Raw genomic sequence first — 21,538 nt, 5'->3', positions numbered from 1 at the left:
CTGTGATAATTTGATATTTGACTCTTGGTTTTTGTCTTCATTCTTGGCTTTGTTTAACACCCTGTGGTGCCTGCCCAGCCTTCTGTGCTTGGAAAACCAGCAGCTCCTCTGACATGGTGCCTTTTATTAAACCACTATTAATGCAGCTATAAAGGACACCATGCCAGGTGTCCTGGAGAGGCACGATAAGGATGTGACTTTGTCCCTTCACCTTGTGTAACCTTTTTGGTCACCAAGATGAGAGGCATCTATAGGGAATCATCTTAGAAGGTGCTAGAAGAAAAATCCTACCAGCCATGGGTATGAGTGCATAAACAGCTGAAGTTCCCATGATAATTTCCTTTTCCTGTTCTTGTGATCAGCCACTGTTTGCTTTGCCTCCTACTTTCTTTGCAGAGTAATTAAAAGAAAGATGTTTACATGGATAAGTGTTTTGCTATCAATGCCATCCATATTAACCTTATAAATTAGCCTTTTATGTGGTACTGTATCAAAGGGCTCTTGAAGTCTGATTGAATTATGCTTTATTTCCTTGCCCAGTCCCTTGTCATTGTCACCTCCTCGAAGAAATTAATCAAGTTTGTTAGGCATGACCTCCTGTTAGTAAATCCAGGACAACTCTCTAAAGTCTCTGCTTGCCAAGGGTGCTCTGATGTCCCTGAGCAGGGAATGTGGACTTGTGCACAAATACAGCGATTTTAAAGCTGTGTTTAAGGGGTGGAGAGAGGGGTAAAGCTCGTGGGACCGGAGGGCAGGATCTGGCTAAAGGATGAGGGGTCTCTTGAGGCAGGAGGGGAATTCCTGCAGCACCATGGGTGTGGGTTAAAGAGCATCAAAAATGGTCAAAAAAAGCTCTGGGATTCTCCAGCCTGGTGTTGAGCAGAAGGAAAACAGGAGCTGTGATGCCCCAAGGCTGGGCTGTGCCGTGGAGCATGGGAGGGAGGTGGCAGAGCCAGGGGATTTGGGGGTGCTATGTCGGAAAACTGAACCCTGGGGCTGAGAGGAGGGAGATGGAGGGGATGGGCAGTGGAGAAGGGGAGGCTGGAAGGCTCCAGGGTAGCACAGAGCAGGAAAAATGGCTTGGAGTGCTGGGTTTGGCAGTGCTGCAGTGGAGCAAGGCAGGCTGGAAGGCTCCAGGGTGACACAGACTTGGATGTGCTGGGTTCTGGCAGTGGAGCAGGGCAGGCTGAAAGGCTCCAAGGTGGCACAGAGCTGGATATGCTGGGTTCTGGCAGTGCTGAAGTGAGACAGGGCAGGCTGGAAAGCTCCAGGATGGCACAGAGCTGGGTTTGGCAGTGCTGGAGGGCTTGAAGGTGGCACAGAGCTGGATATGCTGGGTCCTGGCAGTGGAGCAGGGCAGTCTGAAAGGCTCCAGGGTAGAAAAGAACAGGGAGAAGGGCTGGGAGTGCTGGGTTTGGCAGTGCTGCAGTGAGGAAGGGCAGGCTGGAAGGCTCCAGGGTAGCACAGAGATGGATGTGCTGCATTCTGGCAGTGCTGCAGGGCAGCCTAGAAGGCTCCAGGGTGGCACAGAGCAAGGAAAATGGCTCGGAGTGCTGGGTTTGGCAGTGCTGTAGTGGAGCAGAGCAGGCTGGAAGGCTCCAGGATAGGAGAGAGCAGGGAAAATGTCTTGGAGTGTTGGGTTTGGCAGTGCTGCAGTGAGGAAGGGCGGGCTGGAAGGCTCCAGGGTGGCACAGAGCTGGGTTTGGCAGTGCTCCAGTGGAGCAGGACAGGCTGGAAGGCTCTAGAATGGCACAGAGCAGGGAAAATGGCTTGGAGTGCTGAGTTTGGCAGTGCTGCAGTGAGGCAGGGCAGGCTGTAGGGCTCTAGGATAGCACAGTGCTGGATGTGCTGGGTTTGGCAGTGGAGCAGGGCAGGCAGGAAAGCTCCAGGGCAGCACAGAGCAGGGATAAGGGCTGGATTGCTGGGTTTGGCACTGCTGCAGTGGAGCAGGACAGGCTGTAAAGCTCCAGGACAGCACAGAGCTGGGATAAGGGCTCGATGCGCTGGGTTTGGCAGTGGAGCAGGGCAGGCTGGAAGGCTCCAGGATAGCACAGAGATGGATATACTGTGTTCTGGCAGTGGAGCAGGGCAGGCTTGAAGGCTCCAGGGTGGCACAGAGCAGGGATAAGGGCTGGATGTGCTGGGTTTGGCAGTGCTGCAGTGCAGAGGAGCTGTGCAGAGCCGGGGGAGGGAGTGCAGGGAGGGAGCCTCGTGCAATGATGCAGTGCAGAGCAAGGAAGAGGGAAAGCTGTGCTGCAGATCCTAAAGCTCAGGTAGGATTTGGGGAAAGAGCAAGGAGTGGATGGATGCTGAAAGGCAGGAGCACAACAGTTCTGGGCGTTCTCTTGCCTCTACCAAGCACTGCAGCAGGGAGACAATGTTTTTTTTTTAGGCACGCTCAAAAATAATTTATTTAATAAAATAGCCTTTGTATTTTATTTTTAAAAATAATTGGGGTTTTTCCAAGCCTTTTTTTCCTTCCCTGTGAGGGTGAAATTTGATTTGACATGTGCCTCTTGTGTCATCAAATGACTCCAGGATCTGGGGATTTAGGAGAAAGATGAATGATGGGATCTGCAGGTGTGATCTTAGGAGGCACAGCCACAGTGACAGCAGGAGCAGAGCTGTGTTCCTTTGATACTTGAATGACTGCTTCCTTTCATTTCAGTTTTCACTTTCATTTTGTGTTTTGCTCAAGAAACTGCTCCTTTTTTTACTCCTTTTTTTTTGCTTAAAACTGCTTTCACCCAGTCTTGCATAGGATTCTTCCATCTTGGTGTGGTGTGATAATGGCTTTACTGGACAAGGACATGTTCAGTGTTGCTACAGAAATACAGGAGATCCTCATCAAGCAGATTTTTTTCCAATTTCATATGTATTTATTTTGTTTGTTGTGTGTTCTGTTGGTGCTGATGCTTGGGTGGAATTTCAGCAGAACTTGAAGTCAACCTACTTGAATGTGATTATTCTTTTGTTTACTTGATTTCTGTTTCCTTTCAAATATCTACAGGGTTTTTCTGCTCTGAAGAGTTCAGGGTTACAAATTCCAGTTTAGAAGAAAGGTTCCACTTGAGGGACAGGAACAGATTTTGAAGCACAAAGTGTGTTGCTTCCTCCTATAGCACTTGTCACAAATTAAGACATTCACTGAACAAAAAAAATGCTGAGCCTTGGAAGTTACTTAGATTTTAAACTTAGAATAGAGATGTGTTTAAAAATATCCCACGAGATCTGTGTGAGGATATCTGGCTGTGTGGTGGGCAGGAGCTCTGCTGAGGGTGCAGAAAGACAAGAGCTGCTGATGGGGCTGGGACTGTGGCCATCAGTGCCAGGGTGGCACTGAAAGGGCTTTTACCTTTCCCATGTGCCCCAATTCATGTCAACCCTTCCCAGAAATCTCATCTTGCACCTGAAATTCTGCTCTAAATTTTGCCTGGAAGTGCCTAGCCTCCCTCACTATGTTTCTCGGTAGGAAATGGCATTTCTCCTAATTAATTCCAATGTTTTTAAAGTCTGGTTGCTGCTGGCTGAGACAGTTTCAGGAATCAGCACAGGAAATCAGTGCTATTGAAGCAACACCCTTGGAATCAAACCCAGTGCTGCCTGAGAGAAGGTCTGCACAACCAGCTGGGAAAAGTGCTGTTATCTGCTGTCACCTCCCAGAAATTACAGCTGGAGAGCTGGAGCTGTTATTACTGCCTGGCACAACATCCCAGATTGTCAGAGGGACCCCTCCCCTGGAGCCACAGGGCAAGGAGTTATCCTGGACTCTTCCAACAGGTTGGAGTGGGAATCACTGCCATCTCACTCAACCCCTCCTGGAGGAGGAGCAGGAAATGCTCAGCTCTTGATCGGAAAAAACAAAAAACCAGGGAGGTTGATCCCTGTCACAGATATCTTTTATGAAAAATCCTTTCCTTAGGATTTTCCCTCCTGAGAAGCTGGGAGGCCTCAGGAACAAAATGTAAACAATGCTTATCTGCTGCTGTGGAATGCAACAGGTGCATCTGTGATTGGCCCATCTTGGATGTTTCTTATTAATGTCGAATCACAGTCAGCTGGCTCAGACAGAGAGCCAAGCCACAAACCTTTGTTATCATTCTTTGCTATTCTATTCTTATCTAGTCTTCTGATGAAATCCTTTCTTCTATTCTTTTAGTATAGTTTTAATATAATATATATCATAAAATAATAAATCAGCCTTCTGAAACATGGAATCAGAGCCTCATCTCTTCCCTCAACTTGAGACCCCTGTGAACACGGTCACAGATCCCTCAGTTGATTATTCCCCAGTTTAACCATCACCCATGCCTTTCCTCTGTTCTGCTGCCTGCTTTCCCTATTCTCTCCTCACCAGGAGCAGCAGATGAGAAGATGGAGTGCTCAGTGAAAACTGAGAGGTTTTGTTGGTAGATCTGTTCATCTATCAAAGTCCAGGCTGCAGCCTTTTTTTTAAATTAACTCTGCTGCTTTTCTTCTTTCATAAATTACTCTAAAAAAATAGAGACAAAAGGCTGCCAACTGTGTTAGTTCCCAGAAAAAATCCTTCTTCTGTTTAATATACAACTCTTGAGAGACATTTAAAAGTGAGATGCAGCCATGTGTGAATGCCTGCCTATATAGAGCCATATCACACCAAAGAATTTCAGCTGCTCACATGCTGACTTTGCTGCAGATTCCAGGTTTTTGTGGGTTTTTTTGGTTGTGGGGTTTTTTTTTTTTTCCCCTCAAAGATGCTTGTTTCAGTTTTGGCAGGTTTTTGTGGTCAGCCCTTCAGAGACAAGGCTCTTCACTCACCCACACTGACTGCATCACCCAGGGGGATGTTGGCACCCAAATCTACCCCCTCTTCCCAGTTATTTCAGCTTGCTTGGGCACAGGAGGTTTGCAGACGTGTTGTTGTCACGTCTGCAGCCTGGTGGTTTGTGGACTTTGCTATAATGACCAAAATCCTGAATTTCTTTTTATATTTATTTATTGCCATTTCCTAGGAGCTTTTCCTAGGTCTTGGGAGCTGTGCAGAAGAAGGGATGTTTCTGCTGGTTCTACCCATGTGCACACATCTGCAAAGCCCTGTTGCAATGGGAATTTCATTAAACATTCGTGGTCATGGCACTGGAAATGTGGGATTGTTGCTGTACTTCAGGTCCTTTTCCAAGTGTGGTGGCAGGAATTCAGCTGGTAGCTCATAGGGAAAACCCAGAGGCAGCTGTTAGAGCAAGAGCAGTCTGGAGGTTCATTGATAAAAAAAAATCTTACATCTTCTGAACATTTAGGAACCACTCTGACCTCCAAAATATCACCCAAACTGGGGATGCCATGCCACAGAATTGTGTTTTCTTGCTATTTCCTCTTTGTCTTTCCCCAGTATTAAGTCACTGCTGCTGTCAAACATCCACAGGGAGATGGGAGCACTGAATAACTCATCCCTCTGCTGGAACAGGTGGTGATTCACATGTTCTTCAAAACTTGAAGTCACTATTTCTGTTTTGCCTTTCTCTGTAAGGGGATTTTTTTTATACCTGGCATGTTCCTATTAAGAATCTTCATTCACTGTCATGGCACCACCTCTTAATCTTTTGCTTTAACACATTAAGTGCCTTTAACTGCTCTGAAAACAGATCTTTAAGTGAGTACTTTGACCTCTCTGTGCCTTCATTTGGGCTCTAACATGATGCAGAATGTCAATGGCAAAGCACCAGGAATCTGATGTGAGAAAGCAGGCTCACAGAGCCCCAATGAAGTGAACAGGAAAATAGGCTAAGCCAAAGTATTTTAAATTCTTGATTTCTAATGTCTCATGGAGTATATAGGAAACTGATAATGGGAGGGAAGCAGAGGGAAGAATTTCTGGTGGAAGAAACACCCTAAAGTATTTGCAGTGACTGGCAGGACTGGTCCTAGGACATGTTTTGGTTGACAATGCGCTGCACATGAGAGCAGTGCCTTCAGCTGAGATAAATTAACTTAGAAATTATTGAAAATCAGAGGGATGGGAGCAGAGCCTGAACCTCAGCTTTCCAGCTGGAGCAGTTGTTTCTAATGGTCACCAGTTTTGTGCCAGCTCTTCAACCTCCCTCTCCCAAGCAGCAGTGAGAGGACATGTCCAAGTTTGCTTTTATTTTGTCACCTGGGAGAGGCACAGCCCTGCTCAGCTCCCCCATTGCAGTGGAAAGGAGCAATGTTTGGGCTTATACCTAATTTTGTTCTGATTTGTGAGCACAGAGTAAAAAGAATAAAATAGGCAAAAGGACATCAAATATCCAAGGTGTCCAAAGGAATGGGGAGTGGTCATTACAGAGCAAGAGATGAGAAAATCCATTCATCTTTTGCCTTTAAGGAATAAATGAGAGAGTTGAGTGTTTATTGCCTCAAATTTGCTTCCATTAAACCCCACTGTTTGAGGGAACAAGACAAATTTAACCTGCAGCAGACACACAAGGACAGACTGGCATTTGACCTGACTGGAGAGTTGGTGCCTGACTCCGAATTCCTGTGGACTCTCCTTGTGAGAACTCCATAAGCAGGCTGAGATTTTCCTCTTCCCAAAGGAGTTTTATGTTTCAGAGCTGCTCTGTGCCCTGGGGGAAGCAGCCCAGGCTGCCACCCTTCCCTCTGTGCCCACATCACAGGATTGATGCCCTCCATCACACGGTGCCACCTCAGCCCTGCCCCACCACCACTGGGGAGTGATGCCTGCATGCCATGGATTTTGTCACAAATATTGATTGTATTTTATGCTCCAGTGCATTCAGTTTACAAGGGCAAAACCCCATTCTCTTGGCACTTTGCACCAGGCAGCCTTCCCTTACCAAAATGGATTTTCCAACAGGAACAAACAGATGCAAAGCCAAAGCTGTTTTCTGCTACCTACACTGCAAGAAGATTTTTTTTTAATTTTATTTTTCTTGCTTTTTTGCCCAGTCCAAGGTGACAGACCAGCAGAACTGAAAATATTTATCAGGCAGTTTTTCAGAATATTTCCTTTCACTAAACACTGAAAAAATTGTAAAGGTGAGCATCAGAGTGGGGAACTTATCTGTGTTACCAATGAAGAAGACTCATCCTTTTTAGCTGTCAGGAAGTTTCCAAAGTTGCTTATGTCGGCTTTGGTTTCATTGTCAGACGACTTAGTTCCAGTTGAGCTCTTCCATTTAAGCTGTTAAACAAATGAAAAGTAAAATTGTCACTTTTAAATAGAGTCCGCACATAATCACATTTTGAAACGCTCCTCTGTGGTAGGAGCAGGAGTTGTGTGCATTATGATATTGAATTTTAAATAATATATTACACAAAATAGCTTCCAATTTGATTTGGGAGGGATATATTTTCATGAATTATTGAGTATTTGATTATTGTAGAAAGCCTTTGCTGTTATGCACTGAAACTGTCACTCTCCCAGGCCTATGATAGATGAGTTTGGTTATCAATATTTAAAGTTCCGGTCAGCCTGTGTGCCTGGCTGCTGATACTGGTGACACAGACTAATCAGTAGTAATGTATATGTGCCTCCTGTCTCTTGTTTGCCAGGCAGAGCTGGAGCAAATTGAGTGCAGAAGATTCCCAAGTGATTTGTGGACTGGTTTGTCATTCTGAGCAGAAGCCCCTTTTACACCAGTGCATGGAAATGAGGTGGAGAGGAGTTTGCTGGGCTCTGGGAGTGGAGGTGAGCAGAGCCCAGCAGGCAGCAGATAGGAGCCTTTCTTTTCTGGGGTGATAAGAGCTGAGCAGCATTTACAGATAGGAGTGTTTAATGTGAAAAAGAGAAACCGGCAAGCGTCAAGGGAGTAGAATTTTACTGTCATCTACCAAAATATTCCGAGTTGCTGAATATGAGCCCAAACTTCCTGGAGGGTTGTTAACCCCAGGGACACCTTAGAGAATTGTGCAAGTAGGACTGGGACTTTTTAAGGTCTTTGAAAACCTCACGTCTTTCTGTGGAGAAGCAGCCTGCATGCACAGGACCTTTATTCTTATTGCTGTGTCCAGTCAGAGCATTTTGTGAAGGGGATTGCTAACACAAATACTCCTGCTGCACCTTTAAAGTATTGTGCAAACCAAATATTCCACAGGAATGAAGAGGTTCATTGAAAAGCAAAGCCTGGTACTGAGCGACCTCTGTCCCTTGCTCTAGATGGTGTGGAGAGGACAATGACTCCAAACAGGTTAATTAAATCCAAATTGCCTGGCTCCAGTGGGAATGCTGCAGGAGAAATCCGCACGCAGAAGTTTGCAGTGTCGGGCTGTGGTTGCAGGCAGGAGAGAACCAAAATAAAAGAAGCACTGTTGCAGTTAATGTGCTGACTTGTACTTGTCTAATTAAGGCTGGATGTGCCAGTGGGTAACAACAAAGCAGATGACAAATATTGTGGTAACTGTCACTCTGTGCAGTCCCTGAAAGAATTGAAGAGCACTGTGGTTTGGATACCTGCTTTGCAAAAGGGGTATTTAGCTTTAATTCAGTGATTTAGCTGAGATCAGAGGCCAGAGGAAAACACAACAGTTTAATTTCTGTGGCTCTTATGAAAGAAAGGCTGACAGTTCTGTTTTCAAAAGGAAAGGAAGAAGTAGGAGAAAGGAGAAGTTGCTGCTACACAAGTGTTTAAAGAGGTGAAAAGAGCAGTACAAGCTTCTTTCTTAGAGCAGGATGCAAGGCTTATATTAAGGGCCAGAGGAAGCCAAAAGAGACCCCAGGCTTGTCCTTGTGTTACTCCTGTATTGAGTAGGTGTTTTTAATCACAATGAACAGCAAACTGCAGCACACAAACCCACCCAACACAAGCCCTTGGGGTTAAATACAGCCTGATCAGCCTGGTCATCACTGCACCACTGAAAGGCAGCAAAGATGTCACAAACCACACCAAAATCACCAAGGCCACTTCAGTTCCCAGGAGCCCTTTTGAGTGAGCTCTTTCATTCTCCAGTTCCATGCAGGGGCAGGAGGCAGGGAAGGTTTCAGAGCAGGCTGTGCTCTCTCATTTGTGGGTGAGCAGAGAGCTGGGACAGCAAGGCAGAGGCAGGATGGTCTAGAGGAGAGGAATGGCTCAGGAAGGTAAAGATTAATTTTGTTATGACCCCATTTCCCCCCTCTTTCTTCTCATTTCCCTTTCAAGAGTCTCATCTTCTCTCCTGGAGACGGGAATATCTTTGGGTAGAGCTGTAAAACCTTTATCATTTCTGCTGTCTCTCTCCAGAGATGTTTTCCGTCTTGCCACTGATTGCAGTGACATTCACAAAAGTTAAACATGTTTCAGGTTAGGAGATTTAATGAATCAGGAAAGATTGGTGTGGTCAGAGAGGAGAGGATTCTCAGGGCATGCTGTACCACAGATGTTTCTCTATAACTGCACACCTCCCTAGTCCAGATCCTCCCCTTACCTCCCCCTCCTTCCTTGCTGCTATTAGATGGATTTATTCTATGTCTGGGGTCAGTTCTGGCTGTGTTTGGTCCATTTGCATAAGGCTGCAGTAAGGGAAGGAGCTTTCAGGGAGGTGTTCCTCTCCTTGCTCTCAGTCTCATAATTTAGCTCAGAGCTGTGCTTGGCCTTTGGGGATGGCAGGTTTCCAGCTGATGGGCTGTAATAACATGCACACAGGTTTCATATTTAAAAATTCACAGAGGCTGAATAATTACAGTGTCCTGCCCAGCAGTGGGGTTGGTGACATGTCCTGAAGAGCCTTGCTGACCTGAGATGTTCTAGAGACCAGGGAAGGGCAAAGATGCTGTGAGCTTTTGTTTCCCATTAACTTTGTGCACTTAGCAGAGGCCAGGTTGTGCCCCCAAGTGACTTGCAGGGGCACAATAAAATCTAGAATTTCTCAGTTTCCCTCCTCATATCCCTTATCTTCAGGAAGGTTTTAAATAAGACCACTTGCATTTATAACCTGCTGTGGTTCCTGCCTGCCTTCATCAATAAAGTATTTCTTACCATTCTCCTGACTTTGGGGAAATGTGAGATTTGCCTCTTGAATACTTGAGATTGGACTCATCTCTGGTTCCTAGACAAGTTCTGGAACAGCTTTTATCTTTACTTCATTACAAGGGTTGTCATTCATGCCTGAGGAATGACAAAGCCATCCCTTTCCCTTCAGCAATGCCTGGCCTCTGCTGTCAGAGTTTGCCCTGAGCAAATCAGCTGCTTCTGGGAGGGGATACTTTTCTCCTATGTTGCTCTAAATATTTTTAAGAAATTTTTCCTTTCCTGGATGTACTGGGACTACTGGGTTGAAACTTTGCTTAAAAGTTTCAAGAACATCTGAGGAGAATCTTAGTTCTGAAGTCAGGTGCAAGGACAAGTTAGAGCTCCCAGAGCAACTGGGGACACTCTTGGCCCTCCTAATTATCAACAGCCAGGTTAAAAGGGCATCCCTTGATGTACTTTGGAAGAATAATTCCTCAAGTCCTGTCAGGAACATAAATCCAGCACGAATTTGAATCCTTACACCTACTGTCCTGCAAAATGCTGATGCTGCTTTGTCTTGGAGTATGGGAGGACTTGGGCAGTAACTGTGCAAATAATGTTGTCTGGTATTGTTCTAATCGCTCATGTGCACTCAGCTCAGTGCTGTAGCTATAAATATTTCAGCCCTGTTCCTCTCACCTGGGTTCATTAAGCACTTAAAGGCTCAGAAGTGAGGCAGCAGGGAGGGAAGCAGACCCCAATCACGCTCTGCAGAGCACCAGAACTTCTGTGCTGCTCCAGAGCCTCCATCGAGCACTGCCTGGCTGTGGGGATGGCAGGGGCTGAGCAGTGCTCAGGACACCTTAACTCCACTTCTGTGCTTTAATAGATCTTGCTTTAGTGAACAATTTCTCGCTGCATTAAGAGGAATTTTTGCTGTTTTTTCTGTCTTGACTTTTCACAGCCTTAACCATAGTTTAAACCAGGGCTTTTGGGCTGCCTGGCTGGGTACCCAGCTCTGTGCCCACATGATAACTCCAGAGACTGAAACACAGAAATACCAGCTGTGTTTTAATGCTCAGGGACCATTTTCTAGCAATTAAGGGAGTGAGCTGAAGGCATGAGGCTTTTCTTGGAGGATATTAACCCCAACTGCCCTTTGGCTGTTTGGGAAGCAGCCGGCTTCCCACACACAGCTGCAAAGTAAAGGTGTGGTAAACAATTAGAAGAAATATCTCCTAAAACATGGGGTTTTTTCCCTTCATTTGTGGATGTCTGGAGTGATGTTCCCTTATGCAGGTTGCAGCCTAGGTGCTGTTACGGACTCATTCTGGTGGAGGAATTTCCTCAGGTGGTCTGGAGGGTGAGGCTGTTGCTGGATGAGTCATTCTGGTTATGATGGTGGTGGTTGCAATGAAGGAAAAACCTCTCTGTGGGTAAATCCCAGCCATAAATCCTGTCTGTGCTGCAGGGATCACATGGGATCTTCTCCTGGGGAACCTCCTCTGAGAGATCAGGAGCAGCTCTGATTTCTTTGTTTTGGGACAGTCTAGTGATGGCACAAAGTGAGGAGAGCTTTATTTGCTGGGAAAGTGCTGACTGGGCCATCAATCAGCCCTCATACAAGCCTGGAGTTATTAATAAAAAACCTGGTAATCTAACACCTGCTCTCAATCTTCTTTTCAGAGGGCATAAAAAGCCACAAGATCAGCCTCAGCAGTTTTGTGCATCTCCTGGACTTGCTAAATCTCTCTCACTTCCTTTAACTCACTTCCTGAAATCTTAAGCATCAATGCTTTATGCTCTGCCTTGTAAATGAAGCCTGTTATTATCATTGAGATAGTGTTTTTATGGCATAAATAATGAGCTGAAACAGGGAAAGAGGCGTTGTGTGGAATTACTGCCTGAACTGAGATGGAAATAATCAATATGTCCTCACTTACAAATCTCATCTGCATGTCGGCTCCATCTCCCTGCCTGTCTCACTCCCAATTCATTGCACAGGAGGCCCCATAAAACATGCTGGTGTCATTGATCTGCTTTATTCATAGCTGGAGATAGAAATGCATCATTCAAAATTAATGGGAGGCCTTCTCCTTGCTGCCCCATCCTGACGGGAGCATCCTGCACCCCAGCATGGCTGTGGGGTAGAGGTGGGATTGAGGATTCAGGGTCCATCTCTGCTGTTTGGAACATAGGACCAAACACGGTGACCCATCACATGTGGTAGAGCAAAAGCAAAAAGGCTTTTCTTTAAGTTACTTAATCTTATTCATCCCTTCATTTTATTGAGAAGCTTGAAGTGGGACCTGGGTTTGCAGTTTGAGTAGTTTGGTCTGGAAACATTTGAGAATTAACACAGGGCAGGACAATAATGGCTTAAATTAGGTATTTTAGCACCCACAGAGAAAATTAGACTCATGAGATATTGAGCATATTAAAAAATCCCATGGACATTGTGGTGGCAGAGGAAGTGTTAATCAAATAGCAGGTTTGAACATGAGCAAGTGGATGAAAAACCAGCACTGAAAATATTCCATTGGGAGAGAGAAACTCTTGTGTCTCCCCACACTTGCAGCTCCCTTTCTCTGTGACAGAAGGTTCTGGGTCTATTTCTATAGGAACACCTAATTCTCTTGAAGAAATGTGTCTGATTTGAAGTTCAGCTGGATGAACATAATTATTTGGGATTTGTCTCTAATGGACTTAGGGACATGTGTAATTAAAAGGTGAGAACCTGAGCTGGTCTTCCATTTCTTCTGCAGTCAAAATGACTGATCCACCTGCAGCACTGCTTCTTGTCTCTATGGGTTCTTTGGCAAAGAAATTGCCAATTATTTGCTGAGGAGAAAATATTCCTTAGAAAGCAGTTTTCTTTTTTTGGGTATCTCATCTGTGACCTAGTTAAAGCCTGCCTATTGATCTGGGAGGTGGAGAGCAAAGAAAATCATCTATTGGATCTTTTGCCTCCAAGGGGAAGGAAATTTGGTTAGTAAGCACAGCTCTGGAAGAGTTTCCACTCTTGTTTGCTTTGTCATCCCTTTTTCTGTCCTCAGCTCTAGTCAGTACAACTGCTGAATCCCAGAGAGTCTTTTTACTCTGATAATCCAATATTTATCCAGAGGAAAACATGGTCCTGAAGTGTATGAGATCTTCAGTCACTATTTTGCCCTTTGCAGCCAGTTTTGAGATGCTGCAAAACCAGAATCTGCCCAGCCATAACAGCTTTACAGATGGAGTAAAGGGAAAAGGAGATCAAGGGAAAAGAGCTGAGGAAAAGCCAGTTATCTCTTAATGATAGAGGGGCTGGAAATGGTTCAAGTTGCTCTTCCCTCTGAGAGGGAACAAGACCTGAAAATAGTACGGGGAGCTGAAGACTTGAGTCAGATTTACAGGGCTGAGCTGGCTGCCAACCGGCTCTCGCAGGCAAAGCCTAATTCTTAATTCCCGTGGCAAACAGCACCACCAGGACCTGGGCTCTTCCCACCCACACCAAATCCCACCCTGACCTGTCCCACAGAGCTGTTCCAGGCTCAGAGCTCCTGGCTCACTGCAGAGAAGCAAGCCATGCCCTCTGGCATATTGGAAAACAGCTCTCAGACTCAACTAGAGTTCAGTAATTGCTCAGCCAATTGTTATTTTCTTTAATTTACTGTGCCCAGTACATATAGAGAGTATTTTAAGAGTTTCTCTCTAAATATCTGCCTTATTGGGAGGCAAAACCTCAGCCTCTATGGTAGATCTTAAGCTGGAATAAAGCAAGGGATACAGTTGAGCTGCTTTCACGGAGAGCATGGCATGAGAGGCTGATAAAACATTTTGGTACCCAGACAAGCTTTTTTTTCTTGGATCTCAAAATATTTTCTAGTTTAATCTCATCTCCTTCAAGCTCCGCTGACTTTGATTTCTACTGAACTTTAAAATTAAGTGGAAAACTGAGGGTGAGGACTGAGAATTTCCCCGTCTCCATTGTGTGAGAGCTTGAATACAGCAAGGCAAGAGGAAGATGAAGGGGAGGGAATAACTGTGAATCACAAAGTTTGTTCTTTCCCTGTTTTTGTTAGTGCTTGTCAGGGTAAATCAGTGCCCTTGCTAGGTCTGCTGGAAGGCAGCCCCCTTGGCTGGAGCCTTCCCCTGCTCCCTGCAGAGTGCGCAGGATCCATTAAAGAGCTGAAGGACATGTTTGGAGGGGAAGTTTCATCCTTGAACATGTTTAATATTGTTGAGAGTCTTAGAGGAAAGCCAAGTTGGGAATCTTGCTGCTTTGTGGAGCTTTCTGAGCAGTTTTCTCCCTAATTCCCTAATTTAGATTAAATTAACCTGTCATCCAGAAGGGGCCCACTGCCAGCTGAGACTTCAGCACAGATCAGGTGTGTGTGCATTGCTGAAGAGTTTTAGCAGAGTGAGCTGTGCTTAGGCACCAGCTTTAGTCTACCTAAGACTGGGTTTGCATTCCAGCCTGGCACTGTGCCCTAAACCTGGCAGGGTGGGTTCCAATCCAACACTGCTCCATAGAAATAATGAAACCATTAATTTCAATTTTTTTTTGAGGTTACAGTTAACAAAAAATATTGTTTTTAATTGGGATCCTGTATTGAGATGGGGTTTTTTTTAATGTCTTTTTTTTTGTTTGTTTGTTTGTTTTTACCATTTCTTAGAAATATTTAGAATCACAGAACTCTGTAATGGTTTGAGTTTGGGAATGGTTTGGGAAAAGGTACCTTTTATGATAATTTTATTCCAAGCTCCTGCCATGGGCAGGGACACCTTCCACCATCCCAGGTTGCTCTGAGCCCCATCCAACCTGCCTTCAACACTGCCAGGGATGGGACAGCCACAGCTTTTCTTGATAAAATGTGCCAGGAAAGAATTTCTTCCCTGTATATTTGGAGAAATGAATGCTGGCAGAGACACTGTTAGAGACCAGAGTGAATAGGACAATTAATCCTGTGGATTTTAGCCTTTCTTTTATGAACCAGTCTGAGGAAATAACTTTGAAAACAAATCTTTCTGAATCATTTCCCCATTTCCCTGAGTTAATTTTTGGTATTAAGAGAACTGCCTTTTATAAGTGTTTGAGCACTAGAAAACATCAGGTGGGCTTGTAGAGATATTTTAAGGACAATCCTTTGGGTTATACTTTGCTTTCATGAAGCTATCATAACCCCTGTAAATGTCAGTGGAAATTAGGTATTTATATTAATGGAGGCTCTCCCCTCCCTTCTTCGTTCTTAAAGGTGGGATTTTTGCATCAGTGATTCAAAAGCAAGATTGAATTTCATCAACATTTCCTCTGAAGGAGCTTGTGCTTGTCTGAGATCTGCTGGCAAGCAGCAATTGTTTAGAGGGGCTCCTTAGAATCTAATTTACAATGAAACAAACTCAAATAATATGCAAAAATAAAATTAAAAAGTGCATCAATTAACATACAAAAGTAGAACTACAACACATTCAGCTTTAACAACTCCTCAGAGGGTACAGCAGCCCATGGAAGGGAAACAGCACCGAGCATGCAAAGTGAGCAGGGGAAATCAGTGGGAAAATAAACTCAGGGGTCCTCTTAGACAGCCAAAACCAAAGATTTTAGAGTGAACTTTGAAGGTCAGGTGCAAAACCAGGCTAAAAGTGTTTGGAAAATAGGCTGTGCCTAAAAAATAGCTTGGGTTGGCTGGACAGAATGTTGTATGGAAGGTCTGGTGTAGGAGGACACAGTATGGATAATGTAGAATGTAATCTTGCCCCCAATGAGTTGCAGTTGGACCCTATTACTAACGATTAGGAGCAGGCTGGATGCTAACAGGCAACACCTGGAGCCAATAAGAACTGGTGGCATAAAAGAGTGGCTTGGTGGGAACTGGAATTAGATGGCTGCTGCAAGGGCCAAGAACAGTCAGTGCTCGGAGGAGCTGCCTGTAAGAAACATTGAGGAGGTATGAAACTCTGAGGATACAGAATCCTTGCACCATAATGAAGAAAGATCTCTTGATATATAAGACAATAGAACTTTTGGATATATAAGACAACGTATAATGATAATAGAACTGTTGTAATATGTAAGACAGCAGTCTGGGGCTGTCACTGGGGATCAGTCTGGTGTTGGTAGCTGAAGTCACAGCTGAGTGTAGATCCTGCTGTGCTGTGCATCTTCAAAGGTGTCATCACTGCACTGAGCAAACCAAAGACTGGAGTTTTTGTAGATTTTCTAAAAGCCAACATGAGGAAGACAGGCATTACTATTGCCCCACTGCCCAGAGCACAGACAGAATCACAGAGTGGCTCAGGCTGGAGGGGACCCCAATGAGGTGATCTGCTCCACCCCTCCAGCTCCAGCAGGGCCATCCCAGAGCTCAAGGCACCTGTGTCCAGGTGGGTCTGCAATATCTCCAGTGGGGAGACTCCACAGCCTCTCTGGGATCCATCCAGGGCTCGGTCACTGCACAGGGTAAAGTTCTGCCTCCTGTTCTGGTGGAGATGAAGGACATGTTTGGAGGGAAGTTTAATCCTTTAACATGTTCAATATTGTACAAGTTGGGAATCTTGCTGCTTTGTGGAGCTTTCTGAGCAGTTTTCTCCCTTATTCCCTAATTTAGATTAAATCAACCTGTCATCCAGAAGGGGCCCACTGCCAGCTGGGACTTGCTGGGCACCAGTTCCTGCCTGTTCCTCTTGACCAATTCCTGGGCCCCATGGAGCTGAGCCTGGTCCCTGCTCTGAGCCCTCCCTGCAGGCATGAATGAAATCCACTCTCAGCCATCTCTTTCTGAGGCTGAACGAGCCCATCTCTCTCAGCCTCACCTCTCCCCATCCCTCAACTAGAAGATATCACTCACCTCAGCCTGTGCCTTACCAGGGAGGTTGTGCTCTCTTGCAACCTTAGAAAAGCAAAAAAAATCTCAGGTTTGGGGTGCATCCCCTCAGAAAAGCTGGCAAAAGGTGGTGTTGGCCATGAGTGTAAAGCACAGGGGTGACATTGATCTCTGGATGTTGGGTAAATGTGGGATACTGTGGATTTGGATGAAATCCTCTCTCAGCCATCTCTTCTGGAGGCTGAACAAGCCCATCTCTCTCAGCCTCAACTAGAAGCTGTCACTCACCTCAGCCTGTGCCTTACCAGGGACATTGTGTTCTCCTGCGACCTTAGAAAAGCAAAAACATCTCAGGTTTGGGGTGTATCCCCTCAGAAAAGATGGCAATAGGTGGTGTTGGGGCGACATTGATCTCTGGATTTTGGGCAAATGCGGGTTAATGTGGAGGTGCTGCCATCCTCATGTGAACTCAGCTGTCTGCACCACCTTATTCCAAAGTGAGCTGAGACCACCTCTGGGTGGATCAGCCAATTAGTTCAAAATCCTCTGCTGGATTCAGGAGGATTACAAGCATGGGAGCACGGGAGGTTTGGCTTTTCAAAGTCGGGGGGGGAAGGATTTCTCCAATGTGTAGCCAAGCCCCAAAGGAAGTGCATTGGTGCTTGTCTGAATGTTAAGTGCTTGATTAAGCACTTTGCTGAATCAAAGCTTTAGATCATTCCTGTAGGCAAGGATTGGGATGTATTTTTATCTCTTGCACAATGCATTAATACATTCATGTGTTTTTCAAATTGCAGCAGGTTTTTTTATTGGGTGTTTTGGTATTAAAACATAGCTTCAGGGATCCTGAAAATCTTGGATGGCAGTAAAAATGTCACTGTGCAGTGCATACAACTCATAAGGAAGTGATAATTAAGGTTTATGCCACATTTATATTTTCTGTGGACTTCACTGACCACTTTGGACAATTAATGACCCAGTACACCTTTTTTAAGGTTCTGGGAGCACTTACTCAATGTCAGATCTCATCTTGGTTCATTTGTTTTATTCATTTCTCTTCCTTCTATTAGTATTTCAACCCAAATTCCTCTTTGCTTTTCTTTTTTGCTGTATGGAAAGTACAGAAATGGGGTTCCTCTTTACCCACAGGTGCCAGCAATTCAATGAATGACTGAATGGTCTTTATAGGAAAGGTTTGCAGTAGGCTTTAGGATCTGTCTGCTTGAGAAGCACTGTGTATTATGTGCTGTTATTAATATTGCTCATCATGCTGAAATAGTTACCTTTTCCAGATGAATCACCACTGGCATAGCATTATTCAGGATATTGAAACTACCAGAAAATAGTGTTTTTCTAGGAGTAATATTCCCTCAGCACATTAGTTAGTAAATGTCACACACAAATTGCTCATGATTTCCCTTAGATCAAAGGAATATTTCATAACAGGTGCAATATGCTTTTTTGCCTTCAAAAGAGAATGTGAGAGTCAGCATATGATACATCCTATGGAAAAGCTGTCTGGGATAAATCAGATTATTATGAGGGATGTGTAAAAGGAAGGACAGTTTCTATTTGATATCAGGCATGTTGTCCATGGTATTGAAAGATGAAATATTCTGCTCTGCTGAAGGGCAGCTGAATGCAGTGACTGCAGACGTTCTTGCTGGCAAGTCAGGAAAATGACTTTCCATCCTCTTCACACCCAGTCACACAACAACACAGAACTGATGATGCTGTCGTGTCATTCATTCCCTTTTCTTTCCTTCCACTCCATCAGCAGGCAGTGCTAAATTGCTCACCCCGCTGCATAGTGGGGTGCAACTGAAATGGGAGAATAAACAAGGATTTTGTAGGTTTCATAGTGGGACTGGAGGTGTGCACTGCTGTGTAAAGGGTCTTTAAAGCTGAGGATTCGTGGGGTGGTTCTAGCACCCATGTTTCCATGTGAAACCCTGAAATGCTTCAACACAAGGGCAGGAAAGGAAGATGATGGTGTTTGGGTCAAGCTATGGGATGGTTGGGCTTGGAGCAAGGCTGGATATTCCTAGCAATAAAGGGAAGGTTCAGGAGTGAATTTCACCAGCTGAAGAGTAAGATGTTAAATTTCTGCACGTGATACAACCTGGCCTGGAAGCCAGCAGCAAATCCACCCTGAGCACACATTGGCTCTGGATGAGATTCTTTGTGGTGGTGTTGGCAGGTGTCTTAAGATGAGGGAAGAGATGAGAATGTTGACTCCATGTTTCAGAAGGCTTGATTTATTTTTTATGATATATATTATATTGAAACTATACTAAAAGAATAGAAGAAAGGATTTCATCAGAAGGCTAGCTAAGAATAGAAAAGGAATAAATAACAAAGGCTTGTGACTGACCAAGACAGTCCGGACAGCTGGGCTGTGATTGGCCATTAATTAGAAACAACCACATGAGACCAATCACAGATGCACCTGTTGCATTCCACAGCAGCAGATAACCATTGTTTACATTTTGTTCCTGAGGCCTTTCAGCTTCTCAGGAGGAAAAGTCCTAAGGAAAGGATTTTTCAGAAAATGTCATGGCTACAATTCTTGGTGTTTCATAGGTTTGGGCATTATTGCTGCCAAAAAAAGTGTGAATCCAGAGTGAATGGCAGTGTCTGCAGTCCAGAGGCATTTTGTGGGCAGATGATGAGTGAAGCGCAGTGAAAAAGCAGCAAATCTGATCATTCTCTGTGCTGCACAGGTGGGAAAACCTCAGTGCTCAAACCAGACTGGCTCAAAGCTGTGCAATGAAGGCATGGCAGGGTGGGATAAAGCCAGCAGCTCCTGAGACCCAGATCAGCTCCTTCCTCCCACAGCAAAAATCTTCTTCCCACCCCAGTCCTGCAGTTATTAACAGCTGTTTCCAAACTGAAAGCGGCTTTCTGAAATTGGAGCACAAAAATAATCTTTCTCCTTCTACTCAAGCTGAATGCAAACCCCTGTGGATGAAGGGTAACGGGGAATTAGGGAAAGCAGAATATTCCTTTCTATTTAATCCTAGCAAAAATACATCCTTCTTAAAACCATCCAACAAACAGAAAACCTGTGCTGCCATAGATCTTGTTGCTAAGAAGGAGTCTATCCCAGCAATCTGTTCTTTCTTGCCTGCCTTTCTTGCTGTGCTGGTACTTTTCTGAAACTGTTGAGTCTGCATTTTTATTCCTCCTCACACTCTGCACCCAGAGTAAATGATGCCAGACTCTATCAGCTCTCTGGACATCTTTCCTATAGAATTTGCAATCTTGGCTGGGGGGAGAGGGGTGGGTAGTTATCCCGTTCAGTTTAAACACCACAAAACAAAACAATTCTCTCCCAGAAAGCTGCAGAGATCATCTGAATTTACATAGCTTAGGTGGGGAAAAAATAACTTTACTGTCACTGAGATTGCCTGTTCTCCCTCCACACTTAGGTTTGTTGTCAAGGGATCATTTACCAGCCAAAAATGCAGGTGGAGCAGAGAAACATCATCTGAAGGGCTGGCAGGGAGGAAATGAGCATCACTGCTTGTGTCTTAGTGTCTTACCCACCCCCTTCCTTATAGCTTAGCTTTGATGGAGAGATCCTGACAATGGGGCTGTTTATAGGGACAGGTTTAGTATTTTTAAAAGTTTCAATCCTGAGCAGGACCTGGGAGGTGGGGTTATTCTAAGTTGTAAAAAGGCGCCAATTAGGCAGGTCACAGATAACAAAATTTGCCTTTTCTTTCCTCGGTTTTCTACAGCTGTGAAAAACAGCAAATAGGAGGTCCTAAAAATAAAGATTAAATTGATTTCTCAGCAGACAGAAGTGCTGTGCACCATGTGAAATATTCCTGAGTGTTTTGGTGTAAATAGTGATTTATGTTTTCCCAGTACCATGGCACCACTGAAACTCCTGAACTCGGTCAGCTGTGGATCCTTGAACTCCTGGCATGGCAGAAATCCCCTGTGTTGCCTCATTCTAAATCAAAACATAAGACCCTGATATTTTCCTAAAAGGAGAAAAGAGACTGTCCTTTATTTAATGGTAGCTTCATACAAAGCTTCTTTCCTTGAAGAGCAAATGTTCTTGAGCACATTACTGTTAGAGCACAGTGTGCTTTTATAGCAGGCACAGCCTGTTTGTCCTCTGCATTTAGCTCTCATTTGGCTGATACCAGTTAAGGAGGAAATTCATAAAGGTCAGTTCACAGAATCCCAGGCTGGTTTGGGTTGGAAAAGACCTTGAAGATCACTTTATTCCAACCCTTTTCTTTGGGCAGTGACACTTTCACTCTACCAAGTCACTCAGAGGCCCTTCCACTCTGGCCAATAGGACAGGTAGTTGTTTATTATTCACACAGCCCCAAAATTGTTAAACTATGAGTAATTTCCAGCTAGGACAACTTGTGTCTTACCTCGCTGTAATTGTTGGGGCTTTTATTTTATCCAAAGGTAGGTTCTGTCTCGTCTTCACATGCAAGACCTTCATGACTCCCTCCTGGAAATTAGCCCATATTCCCATCCCCTTCATTCTGGGAAAAGTTCCCCATGCCGCCTTGAGTCTTTTATCAACTTATCTGCAAATCCAAATAAAATAGAAATATCCAAATAATATTTTCCTGCCTGCCAGTGGGCAGGTGGCACAATCTTAAAGCGATTAAAGGCTTTCCCTCCTCTTTAGAAATAGTAATTTCCTTCTATTTTTAGAGGTGGAGACTGTCTCTGTGTGCCTCTACCCGGAGAGTTGTCCTTTACCCAACGTACGCAAATAACAGCCAGCATTAACAGGAAAATAGAACCAAACCTCTTAAGTCCTGCACAACTGGGACACTTCCACAGCAGTGACCA

The sequence above is a fragment of the Melozone crissalis genome, unplaced genomic scaffold (assembly GCF_028551555.1).
Source record: "Melozone crissalis strain CALT ecotype California unplaced genomic scaffold, PUWL_Pcris_2 ptg000041l_1, whole genome shotgun sequence".
Lineage (NCBI taxonomy): Eukaryota > Metazoa > Chordata > Aves > Passeriformes > Passerellidae > Melozone > Melozone crissalis.
The sequence above is the reverse complement of the archived record's forward strand: the minus strand, read 5'-3'. Positions refer to the sequence as shown.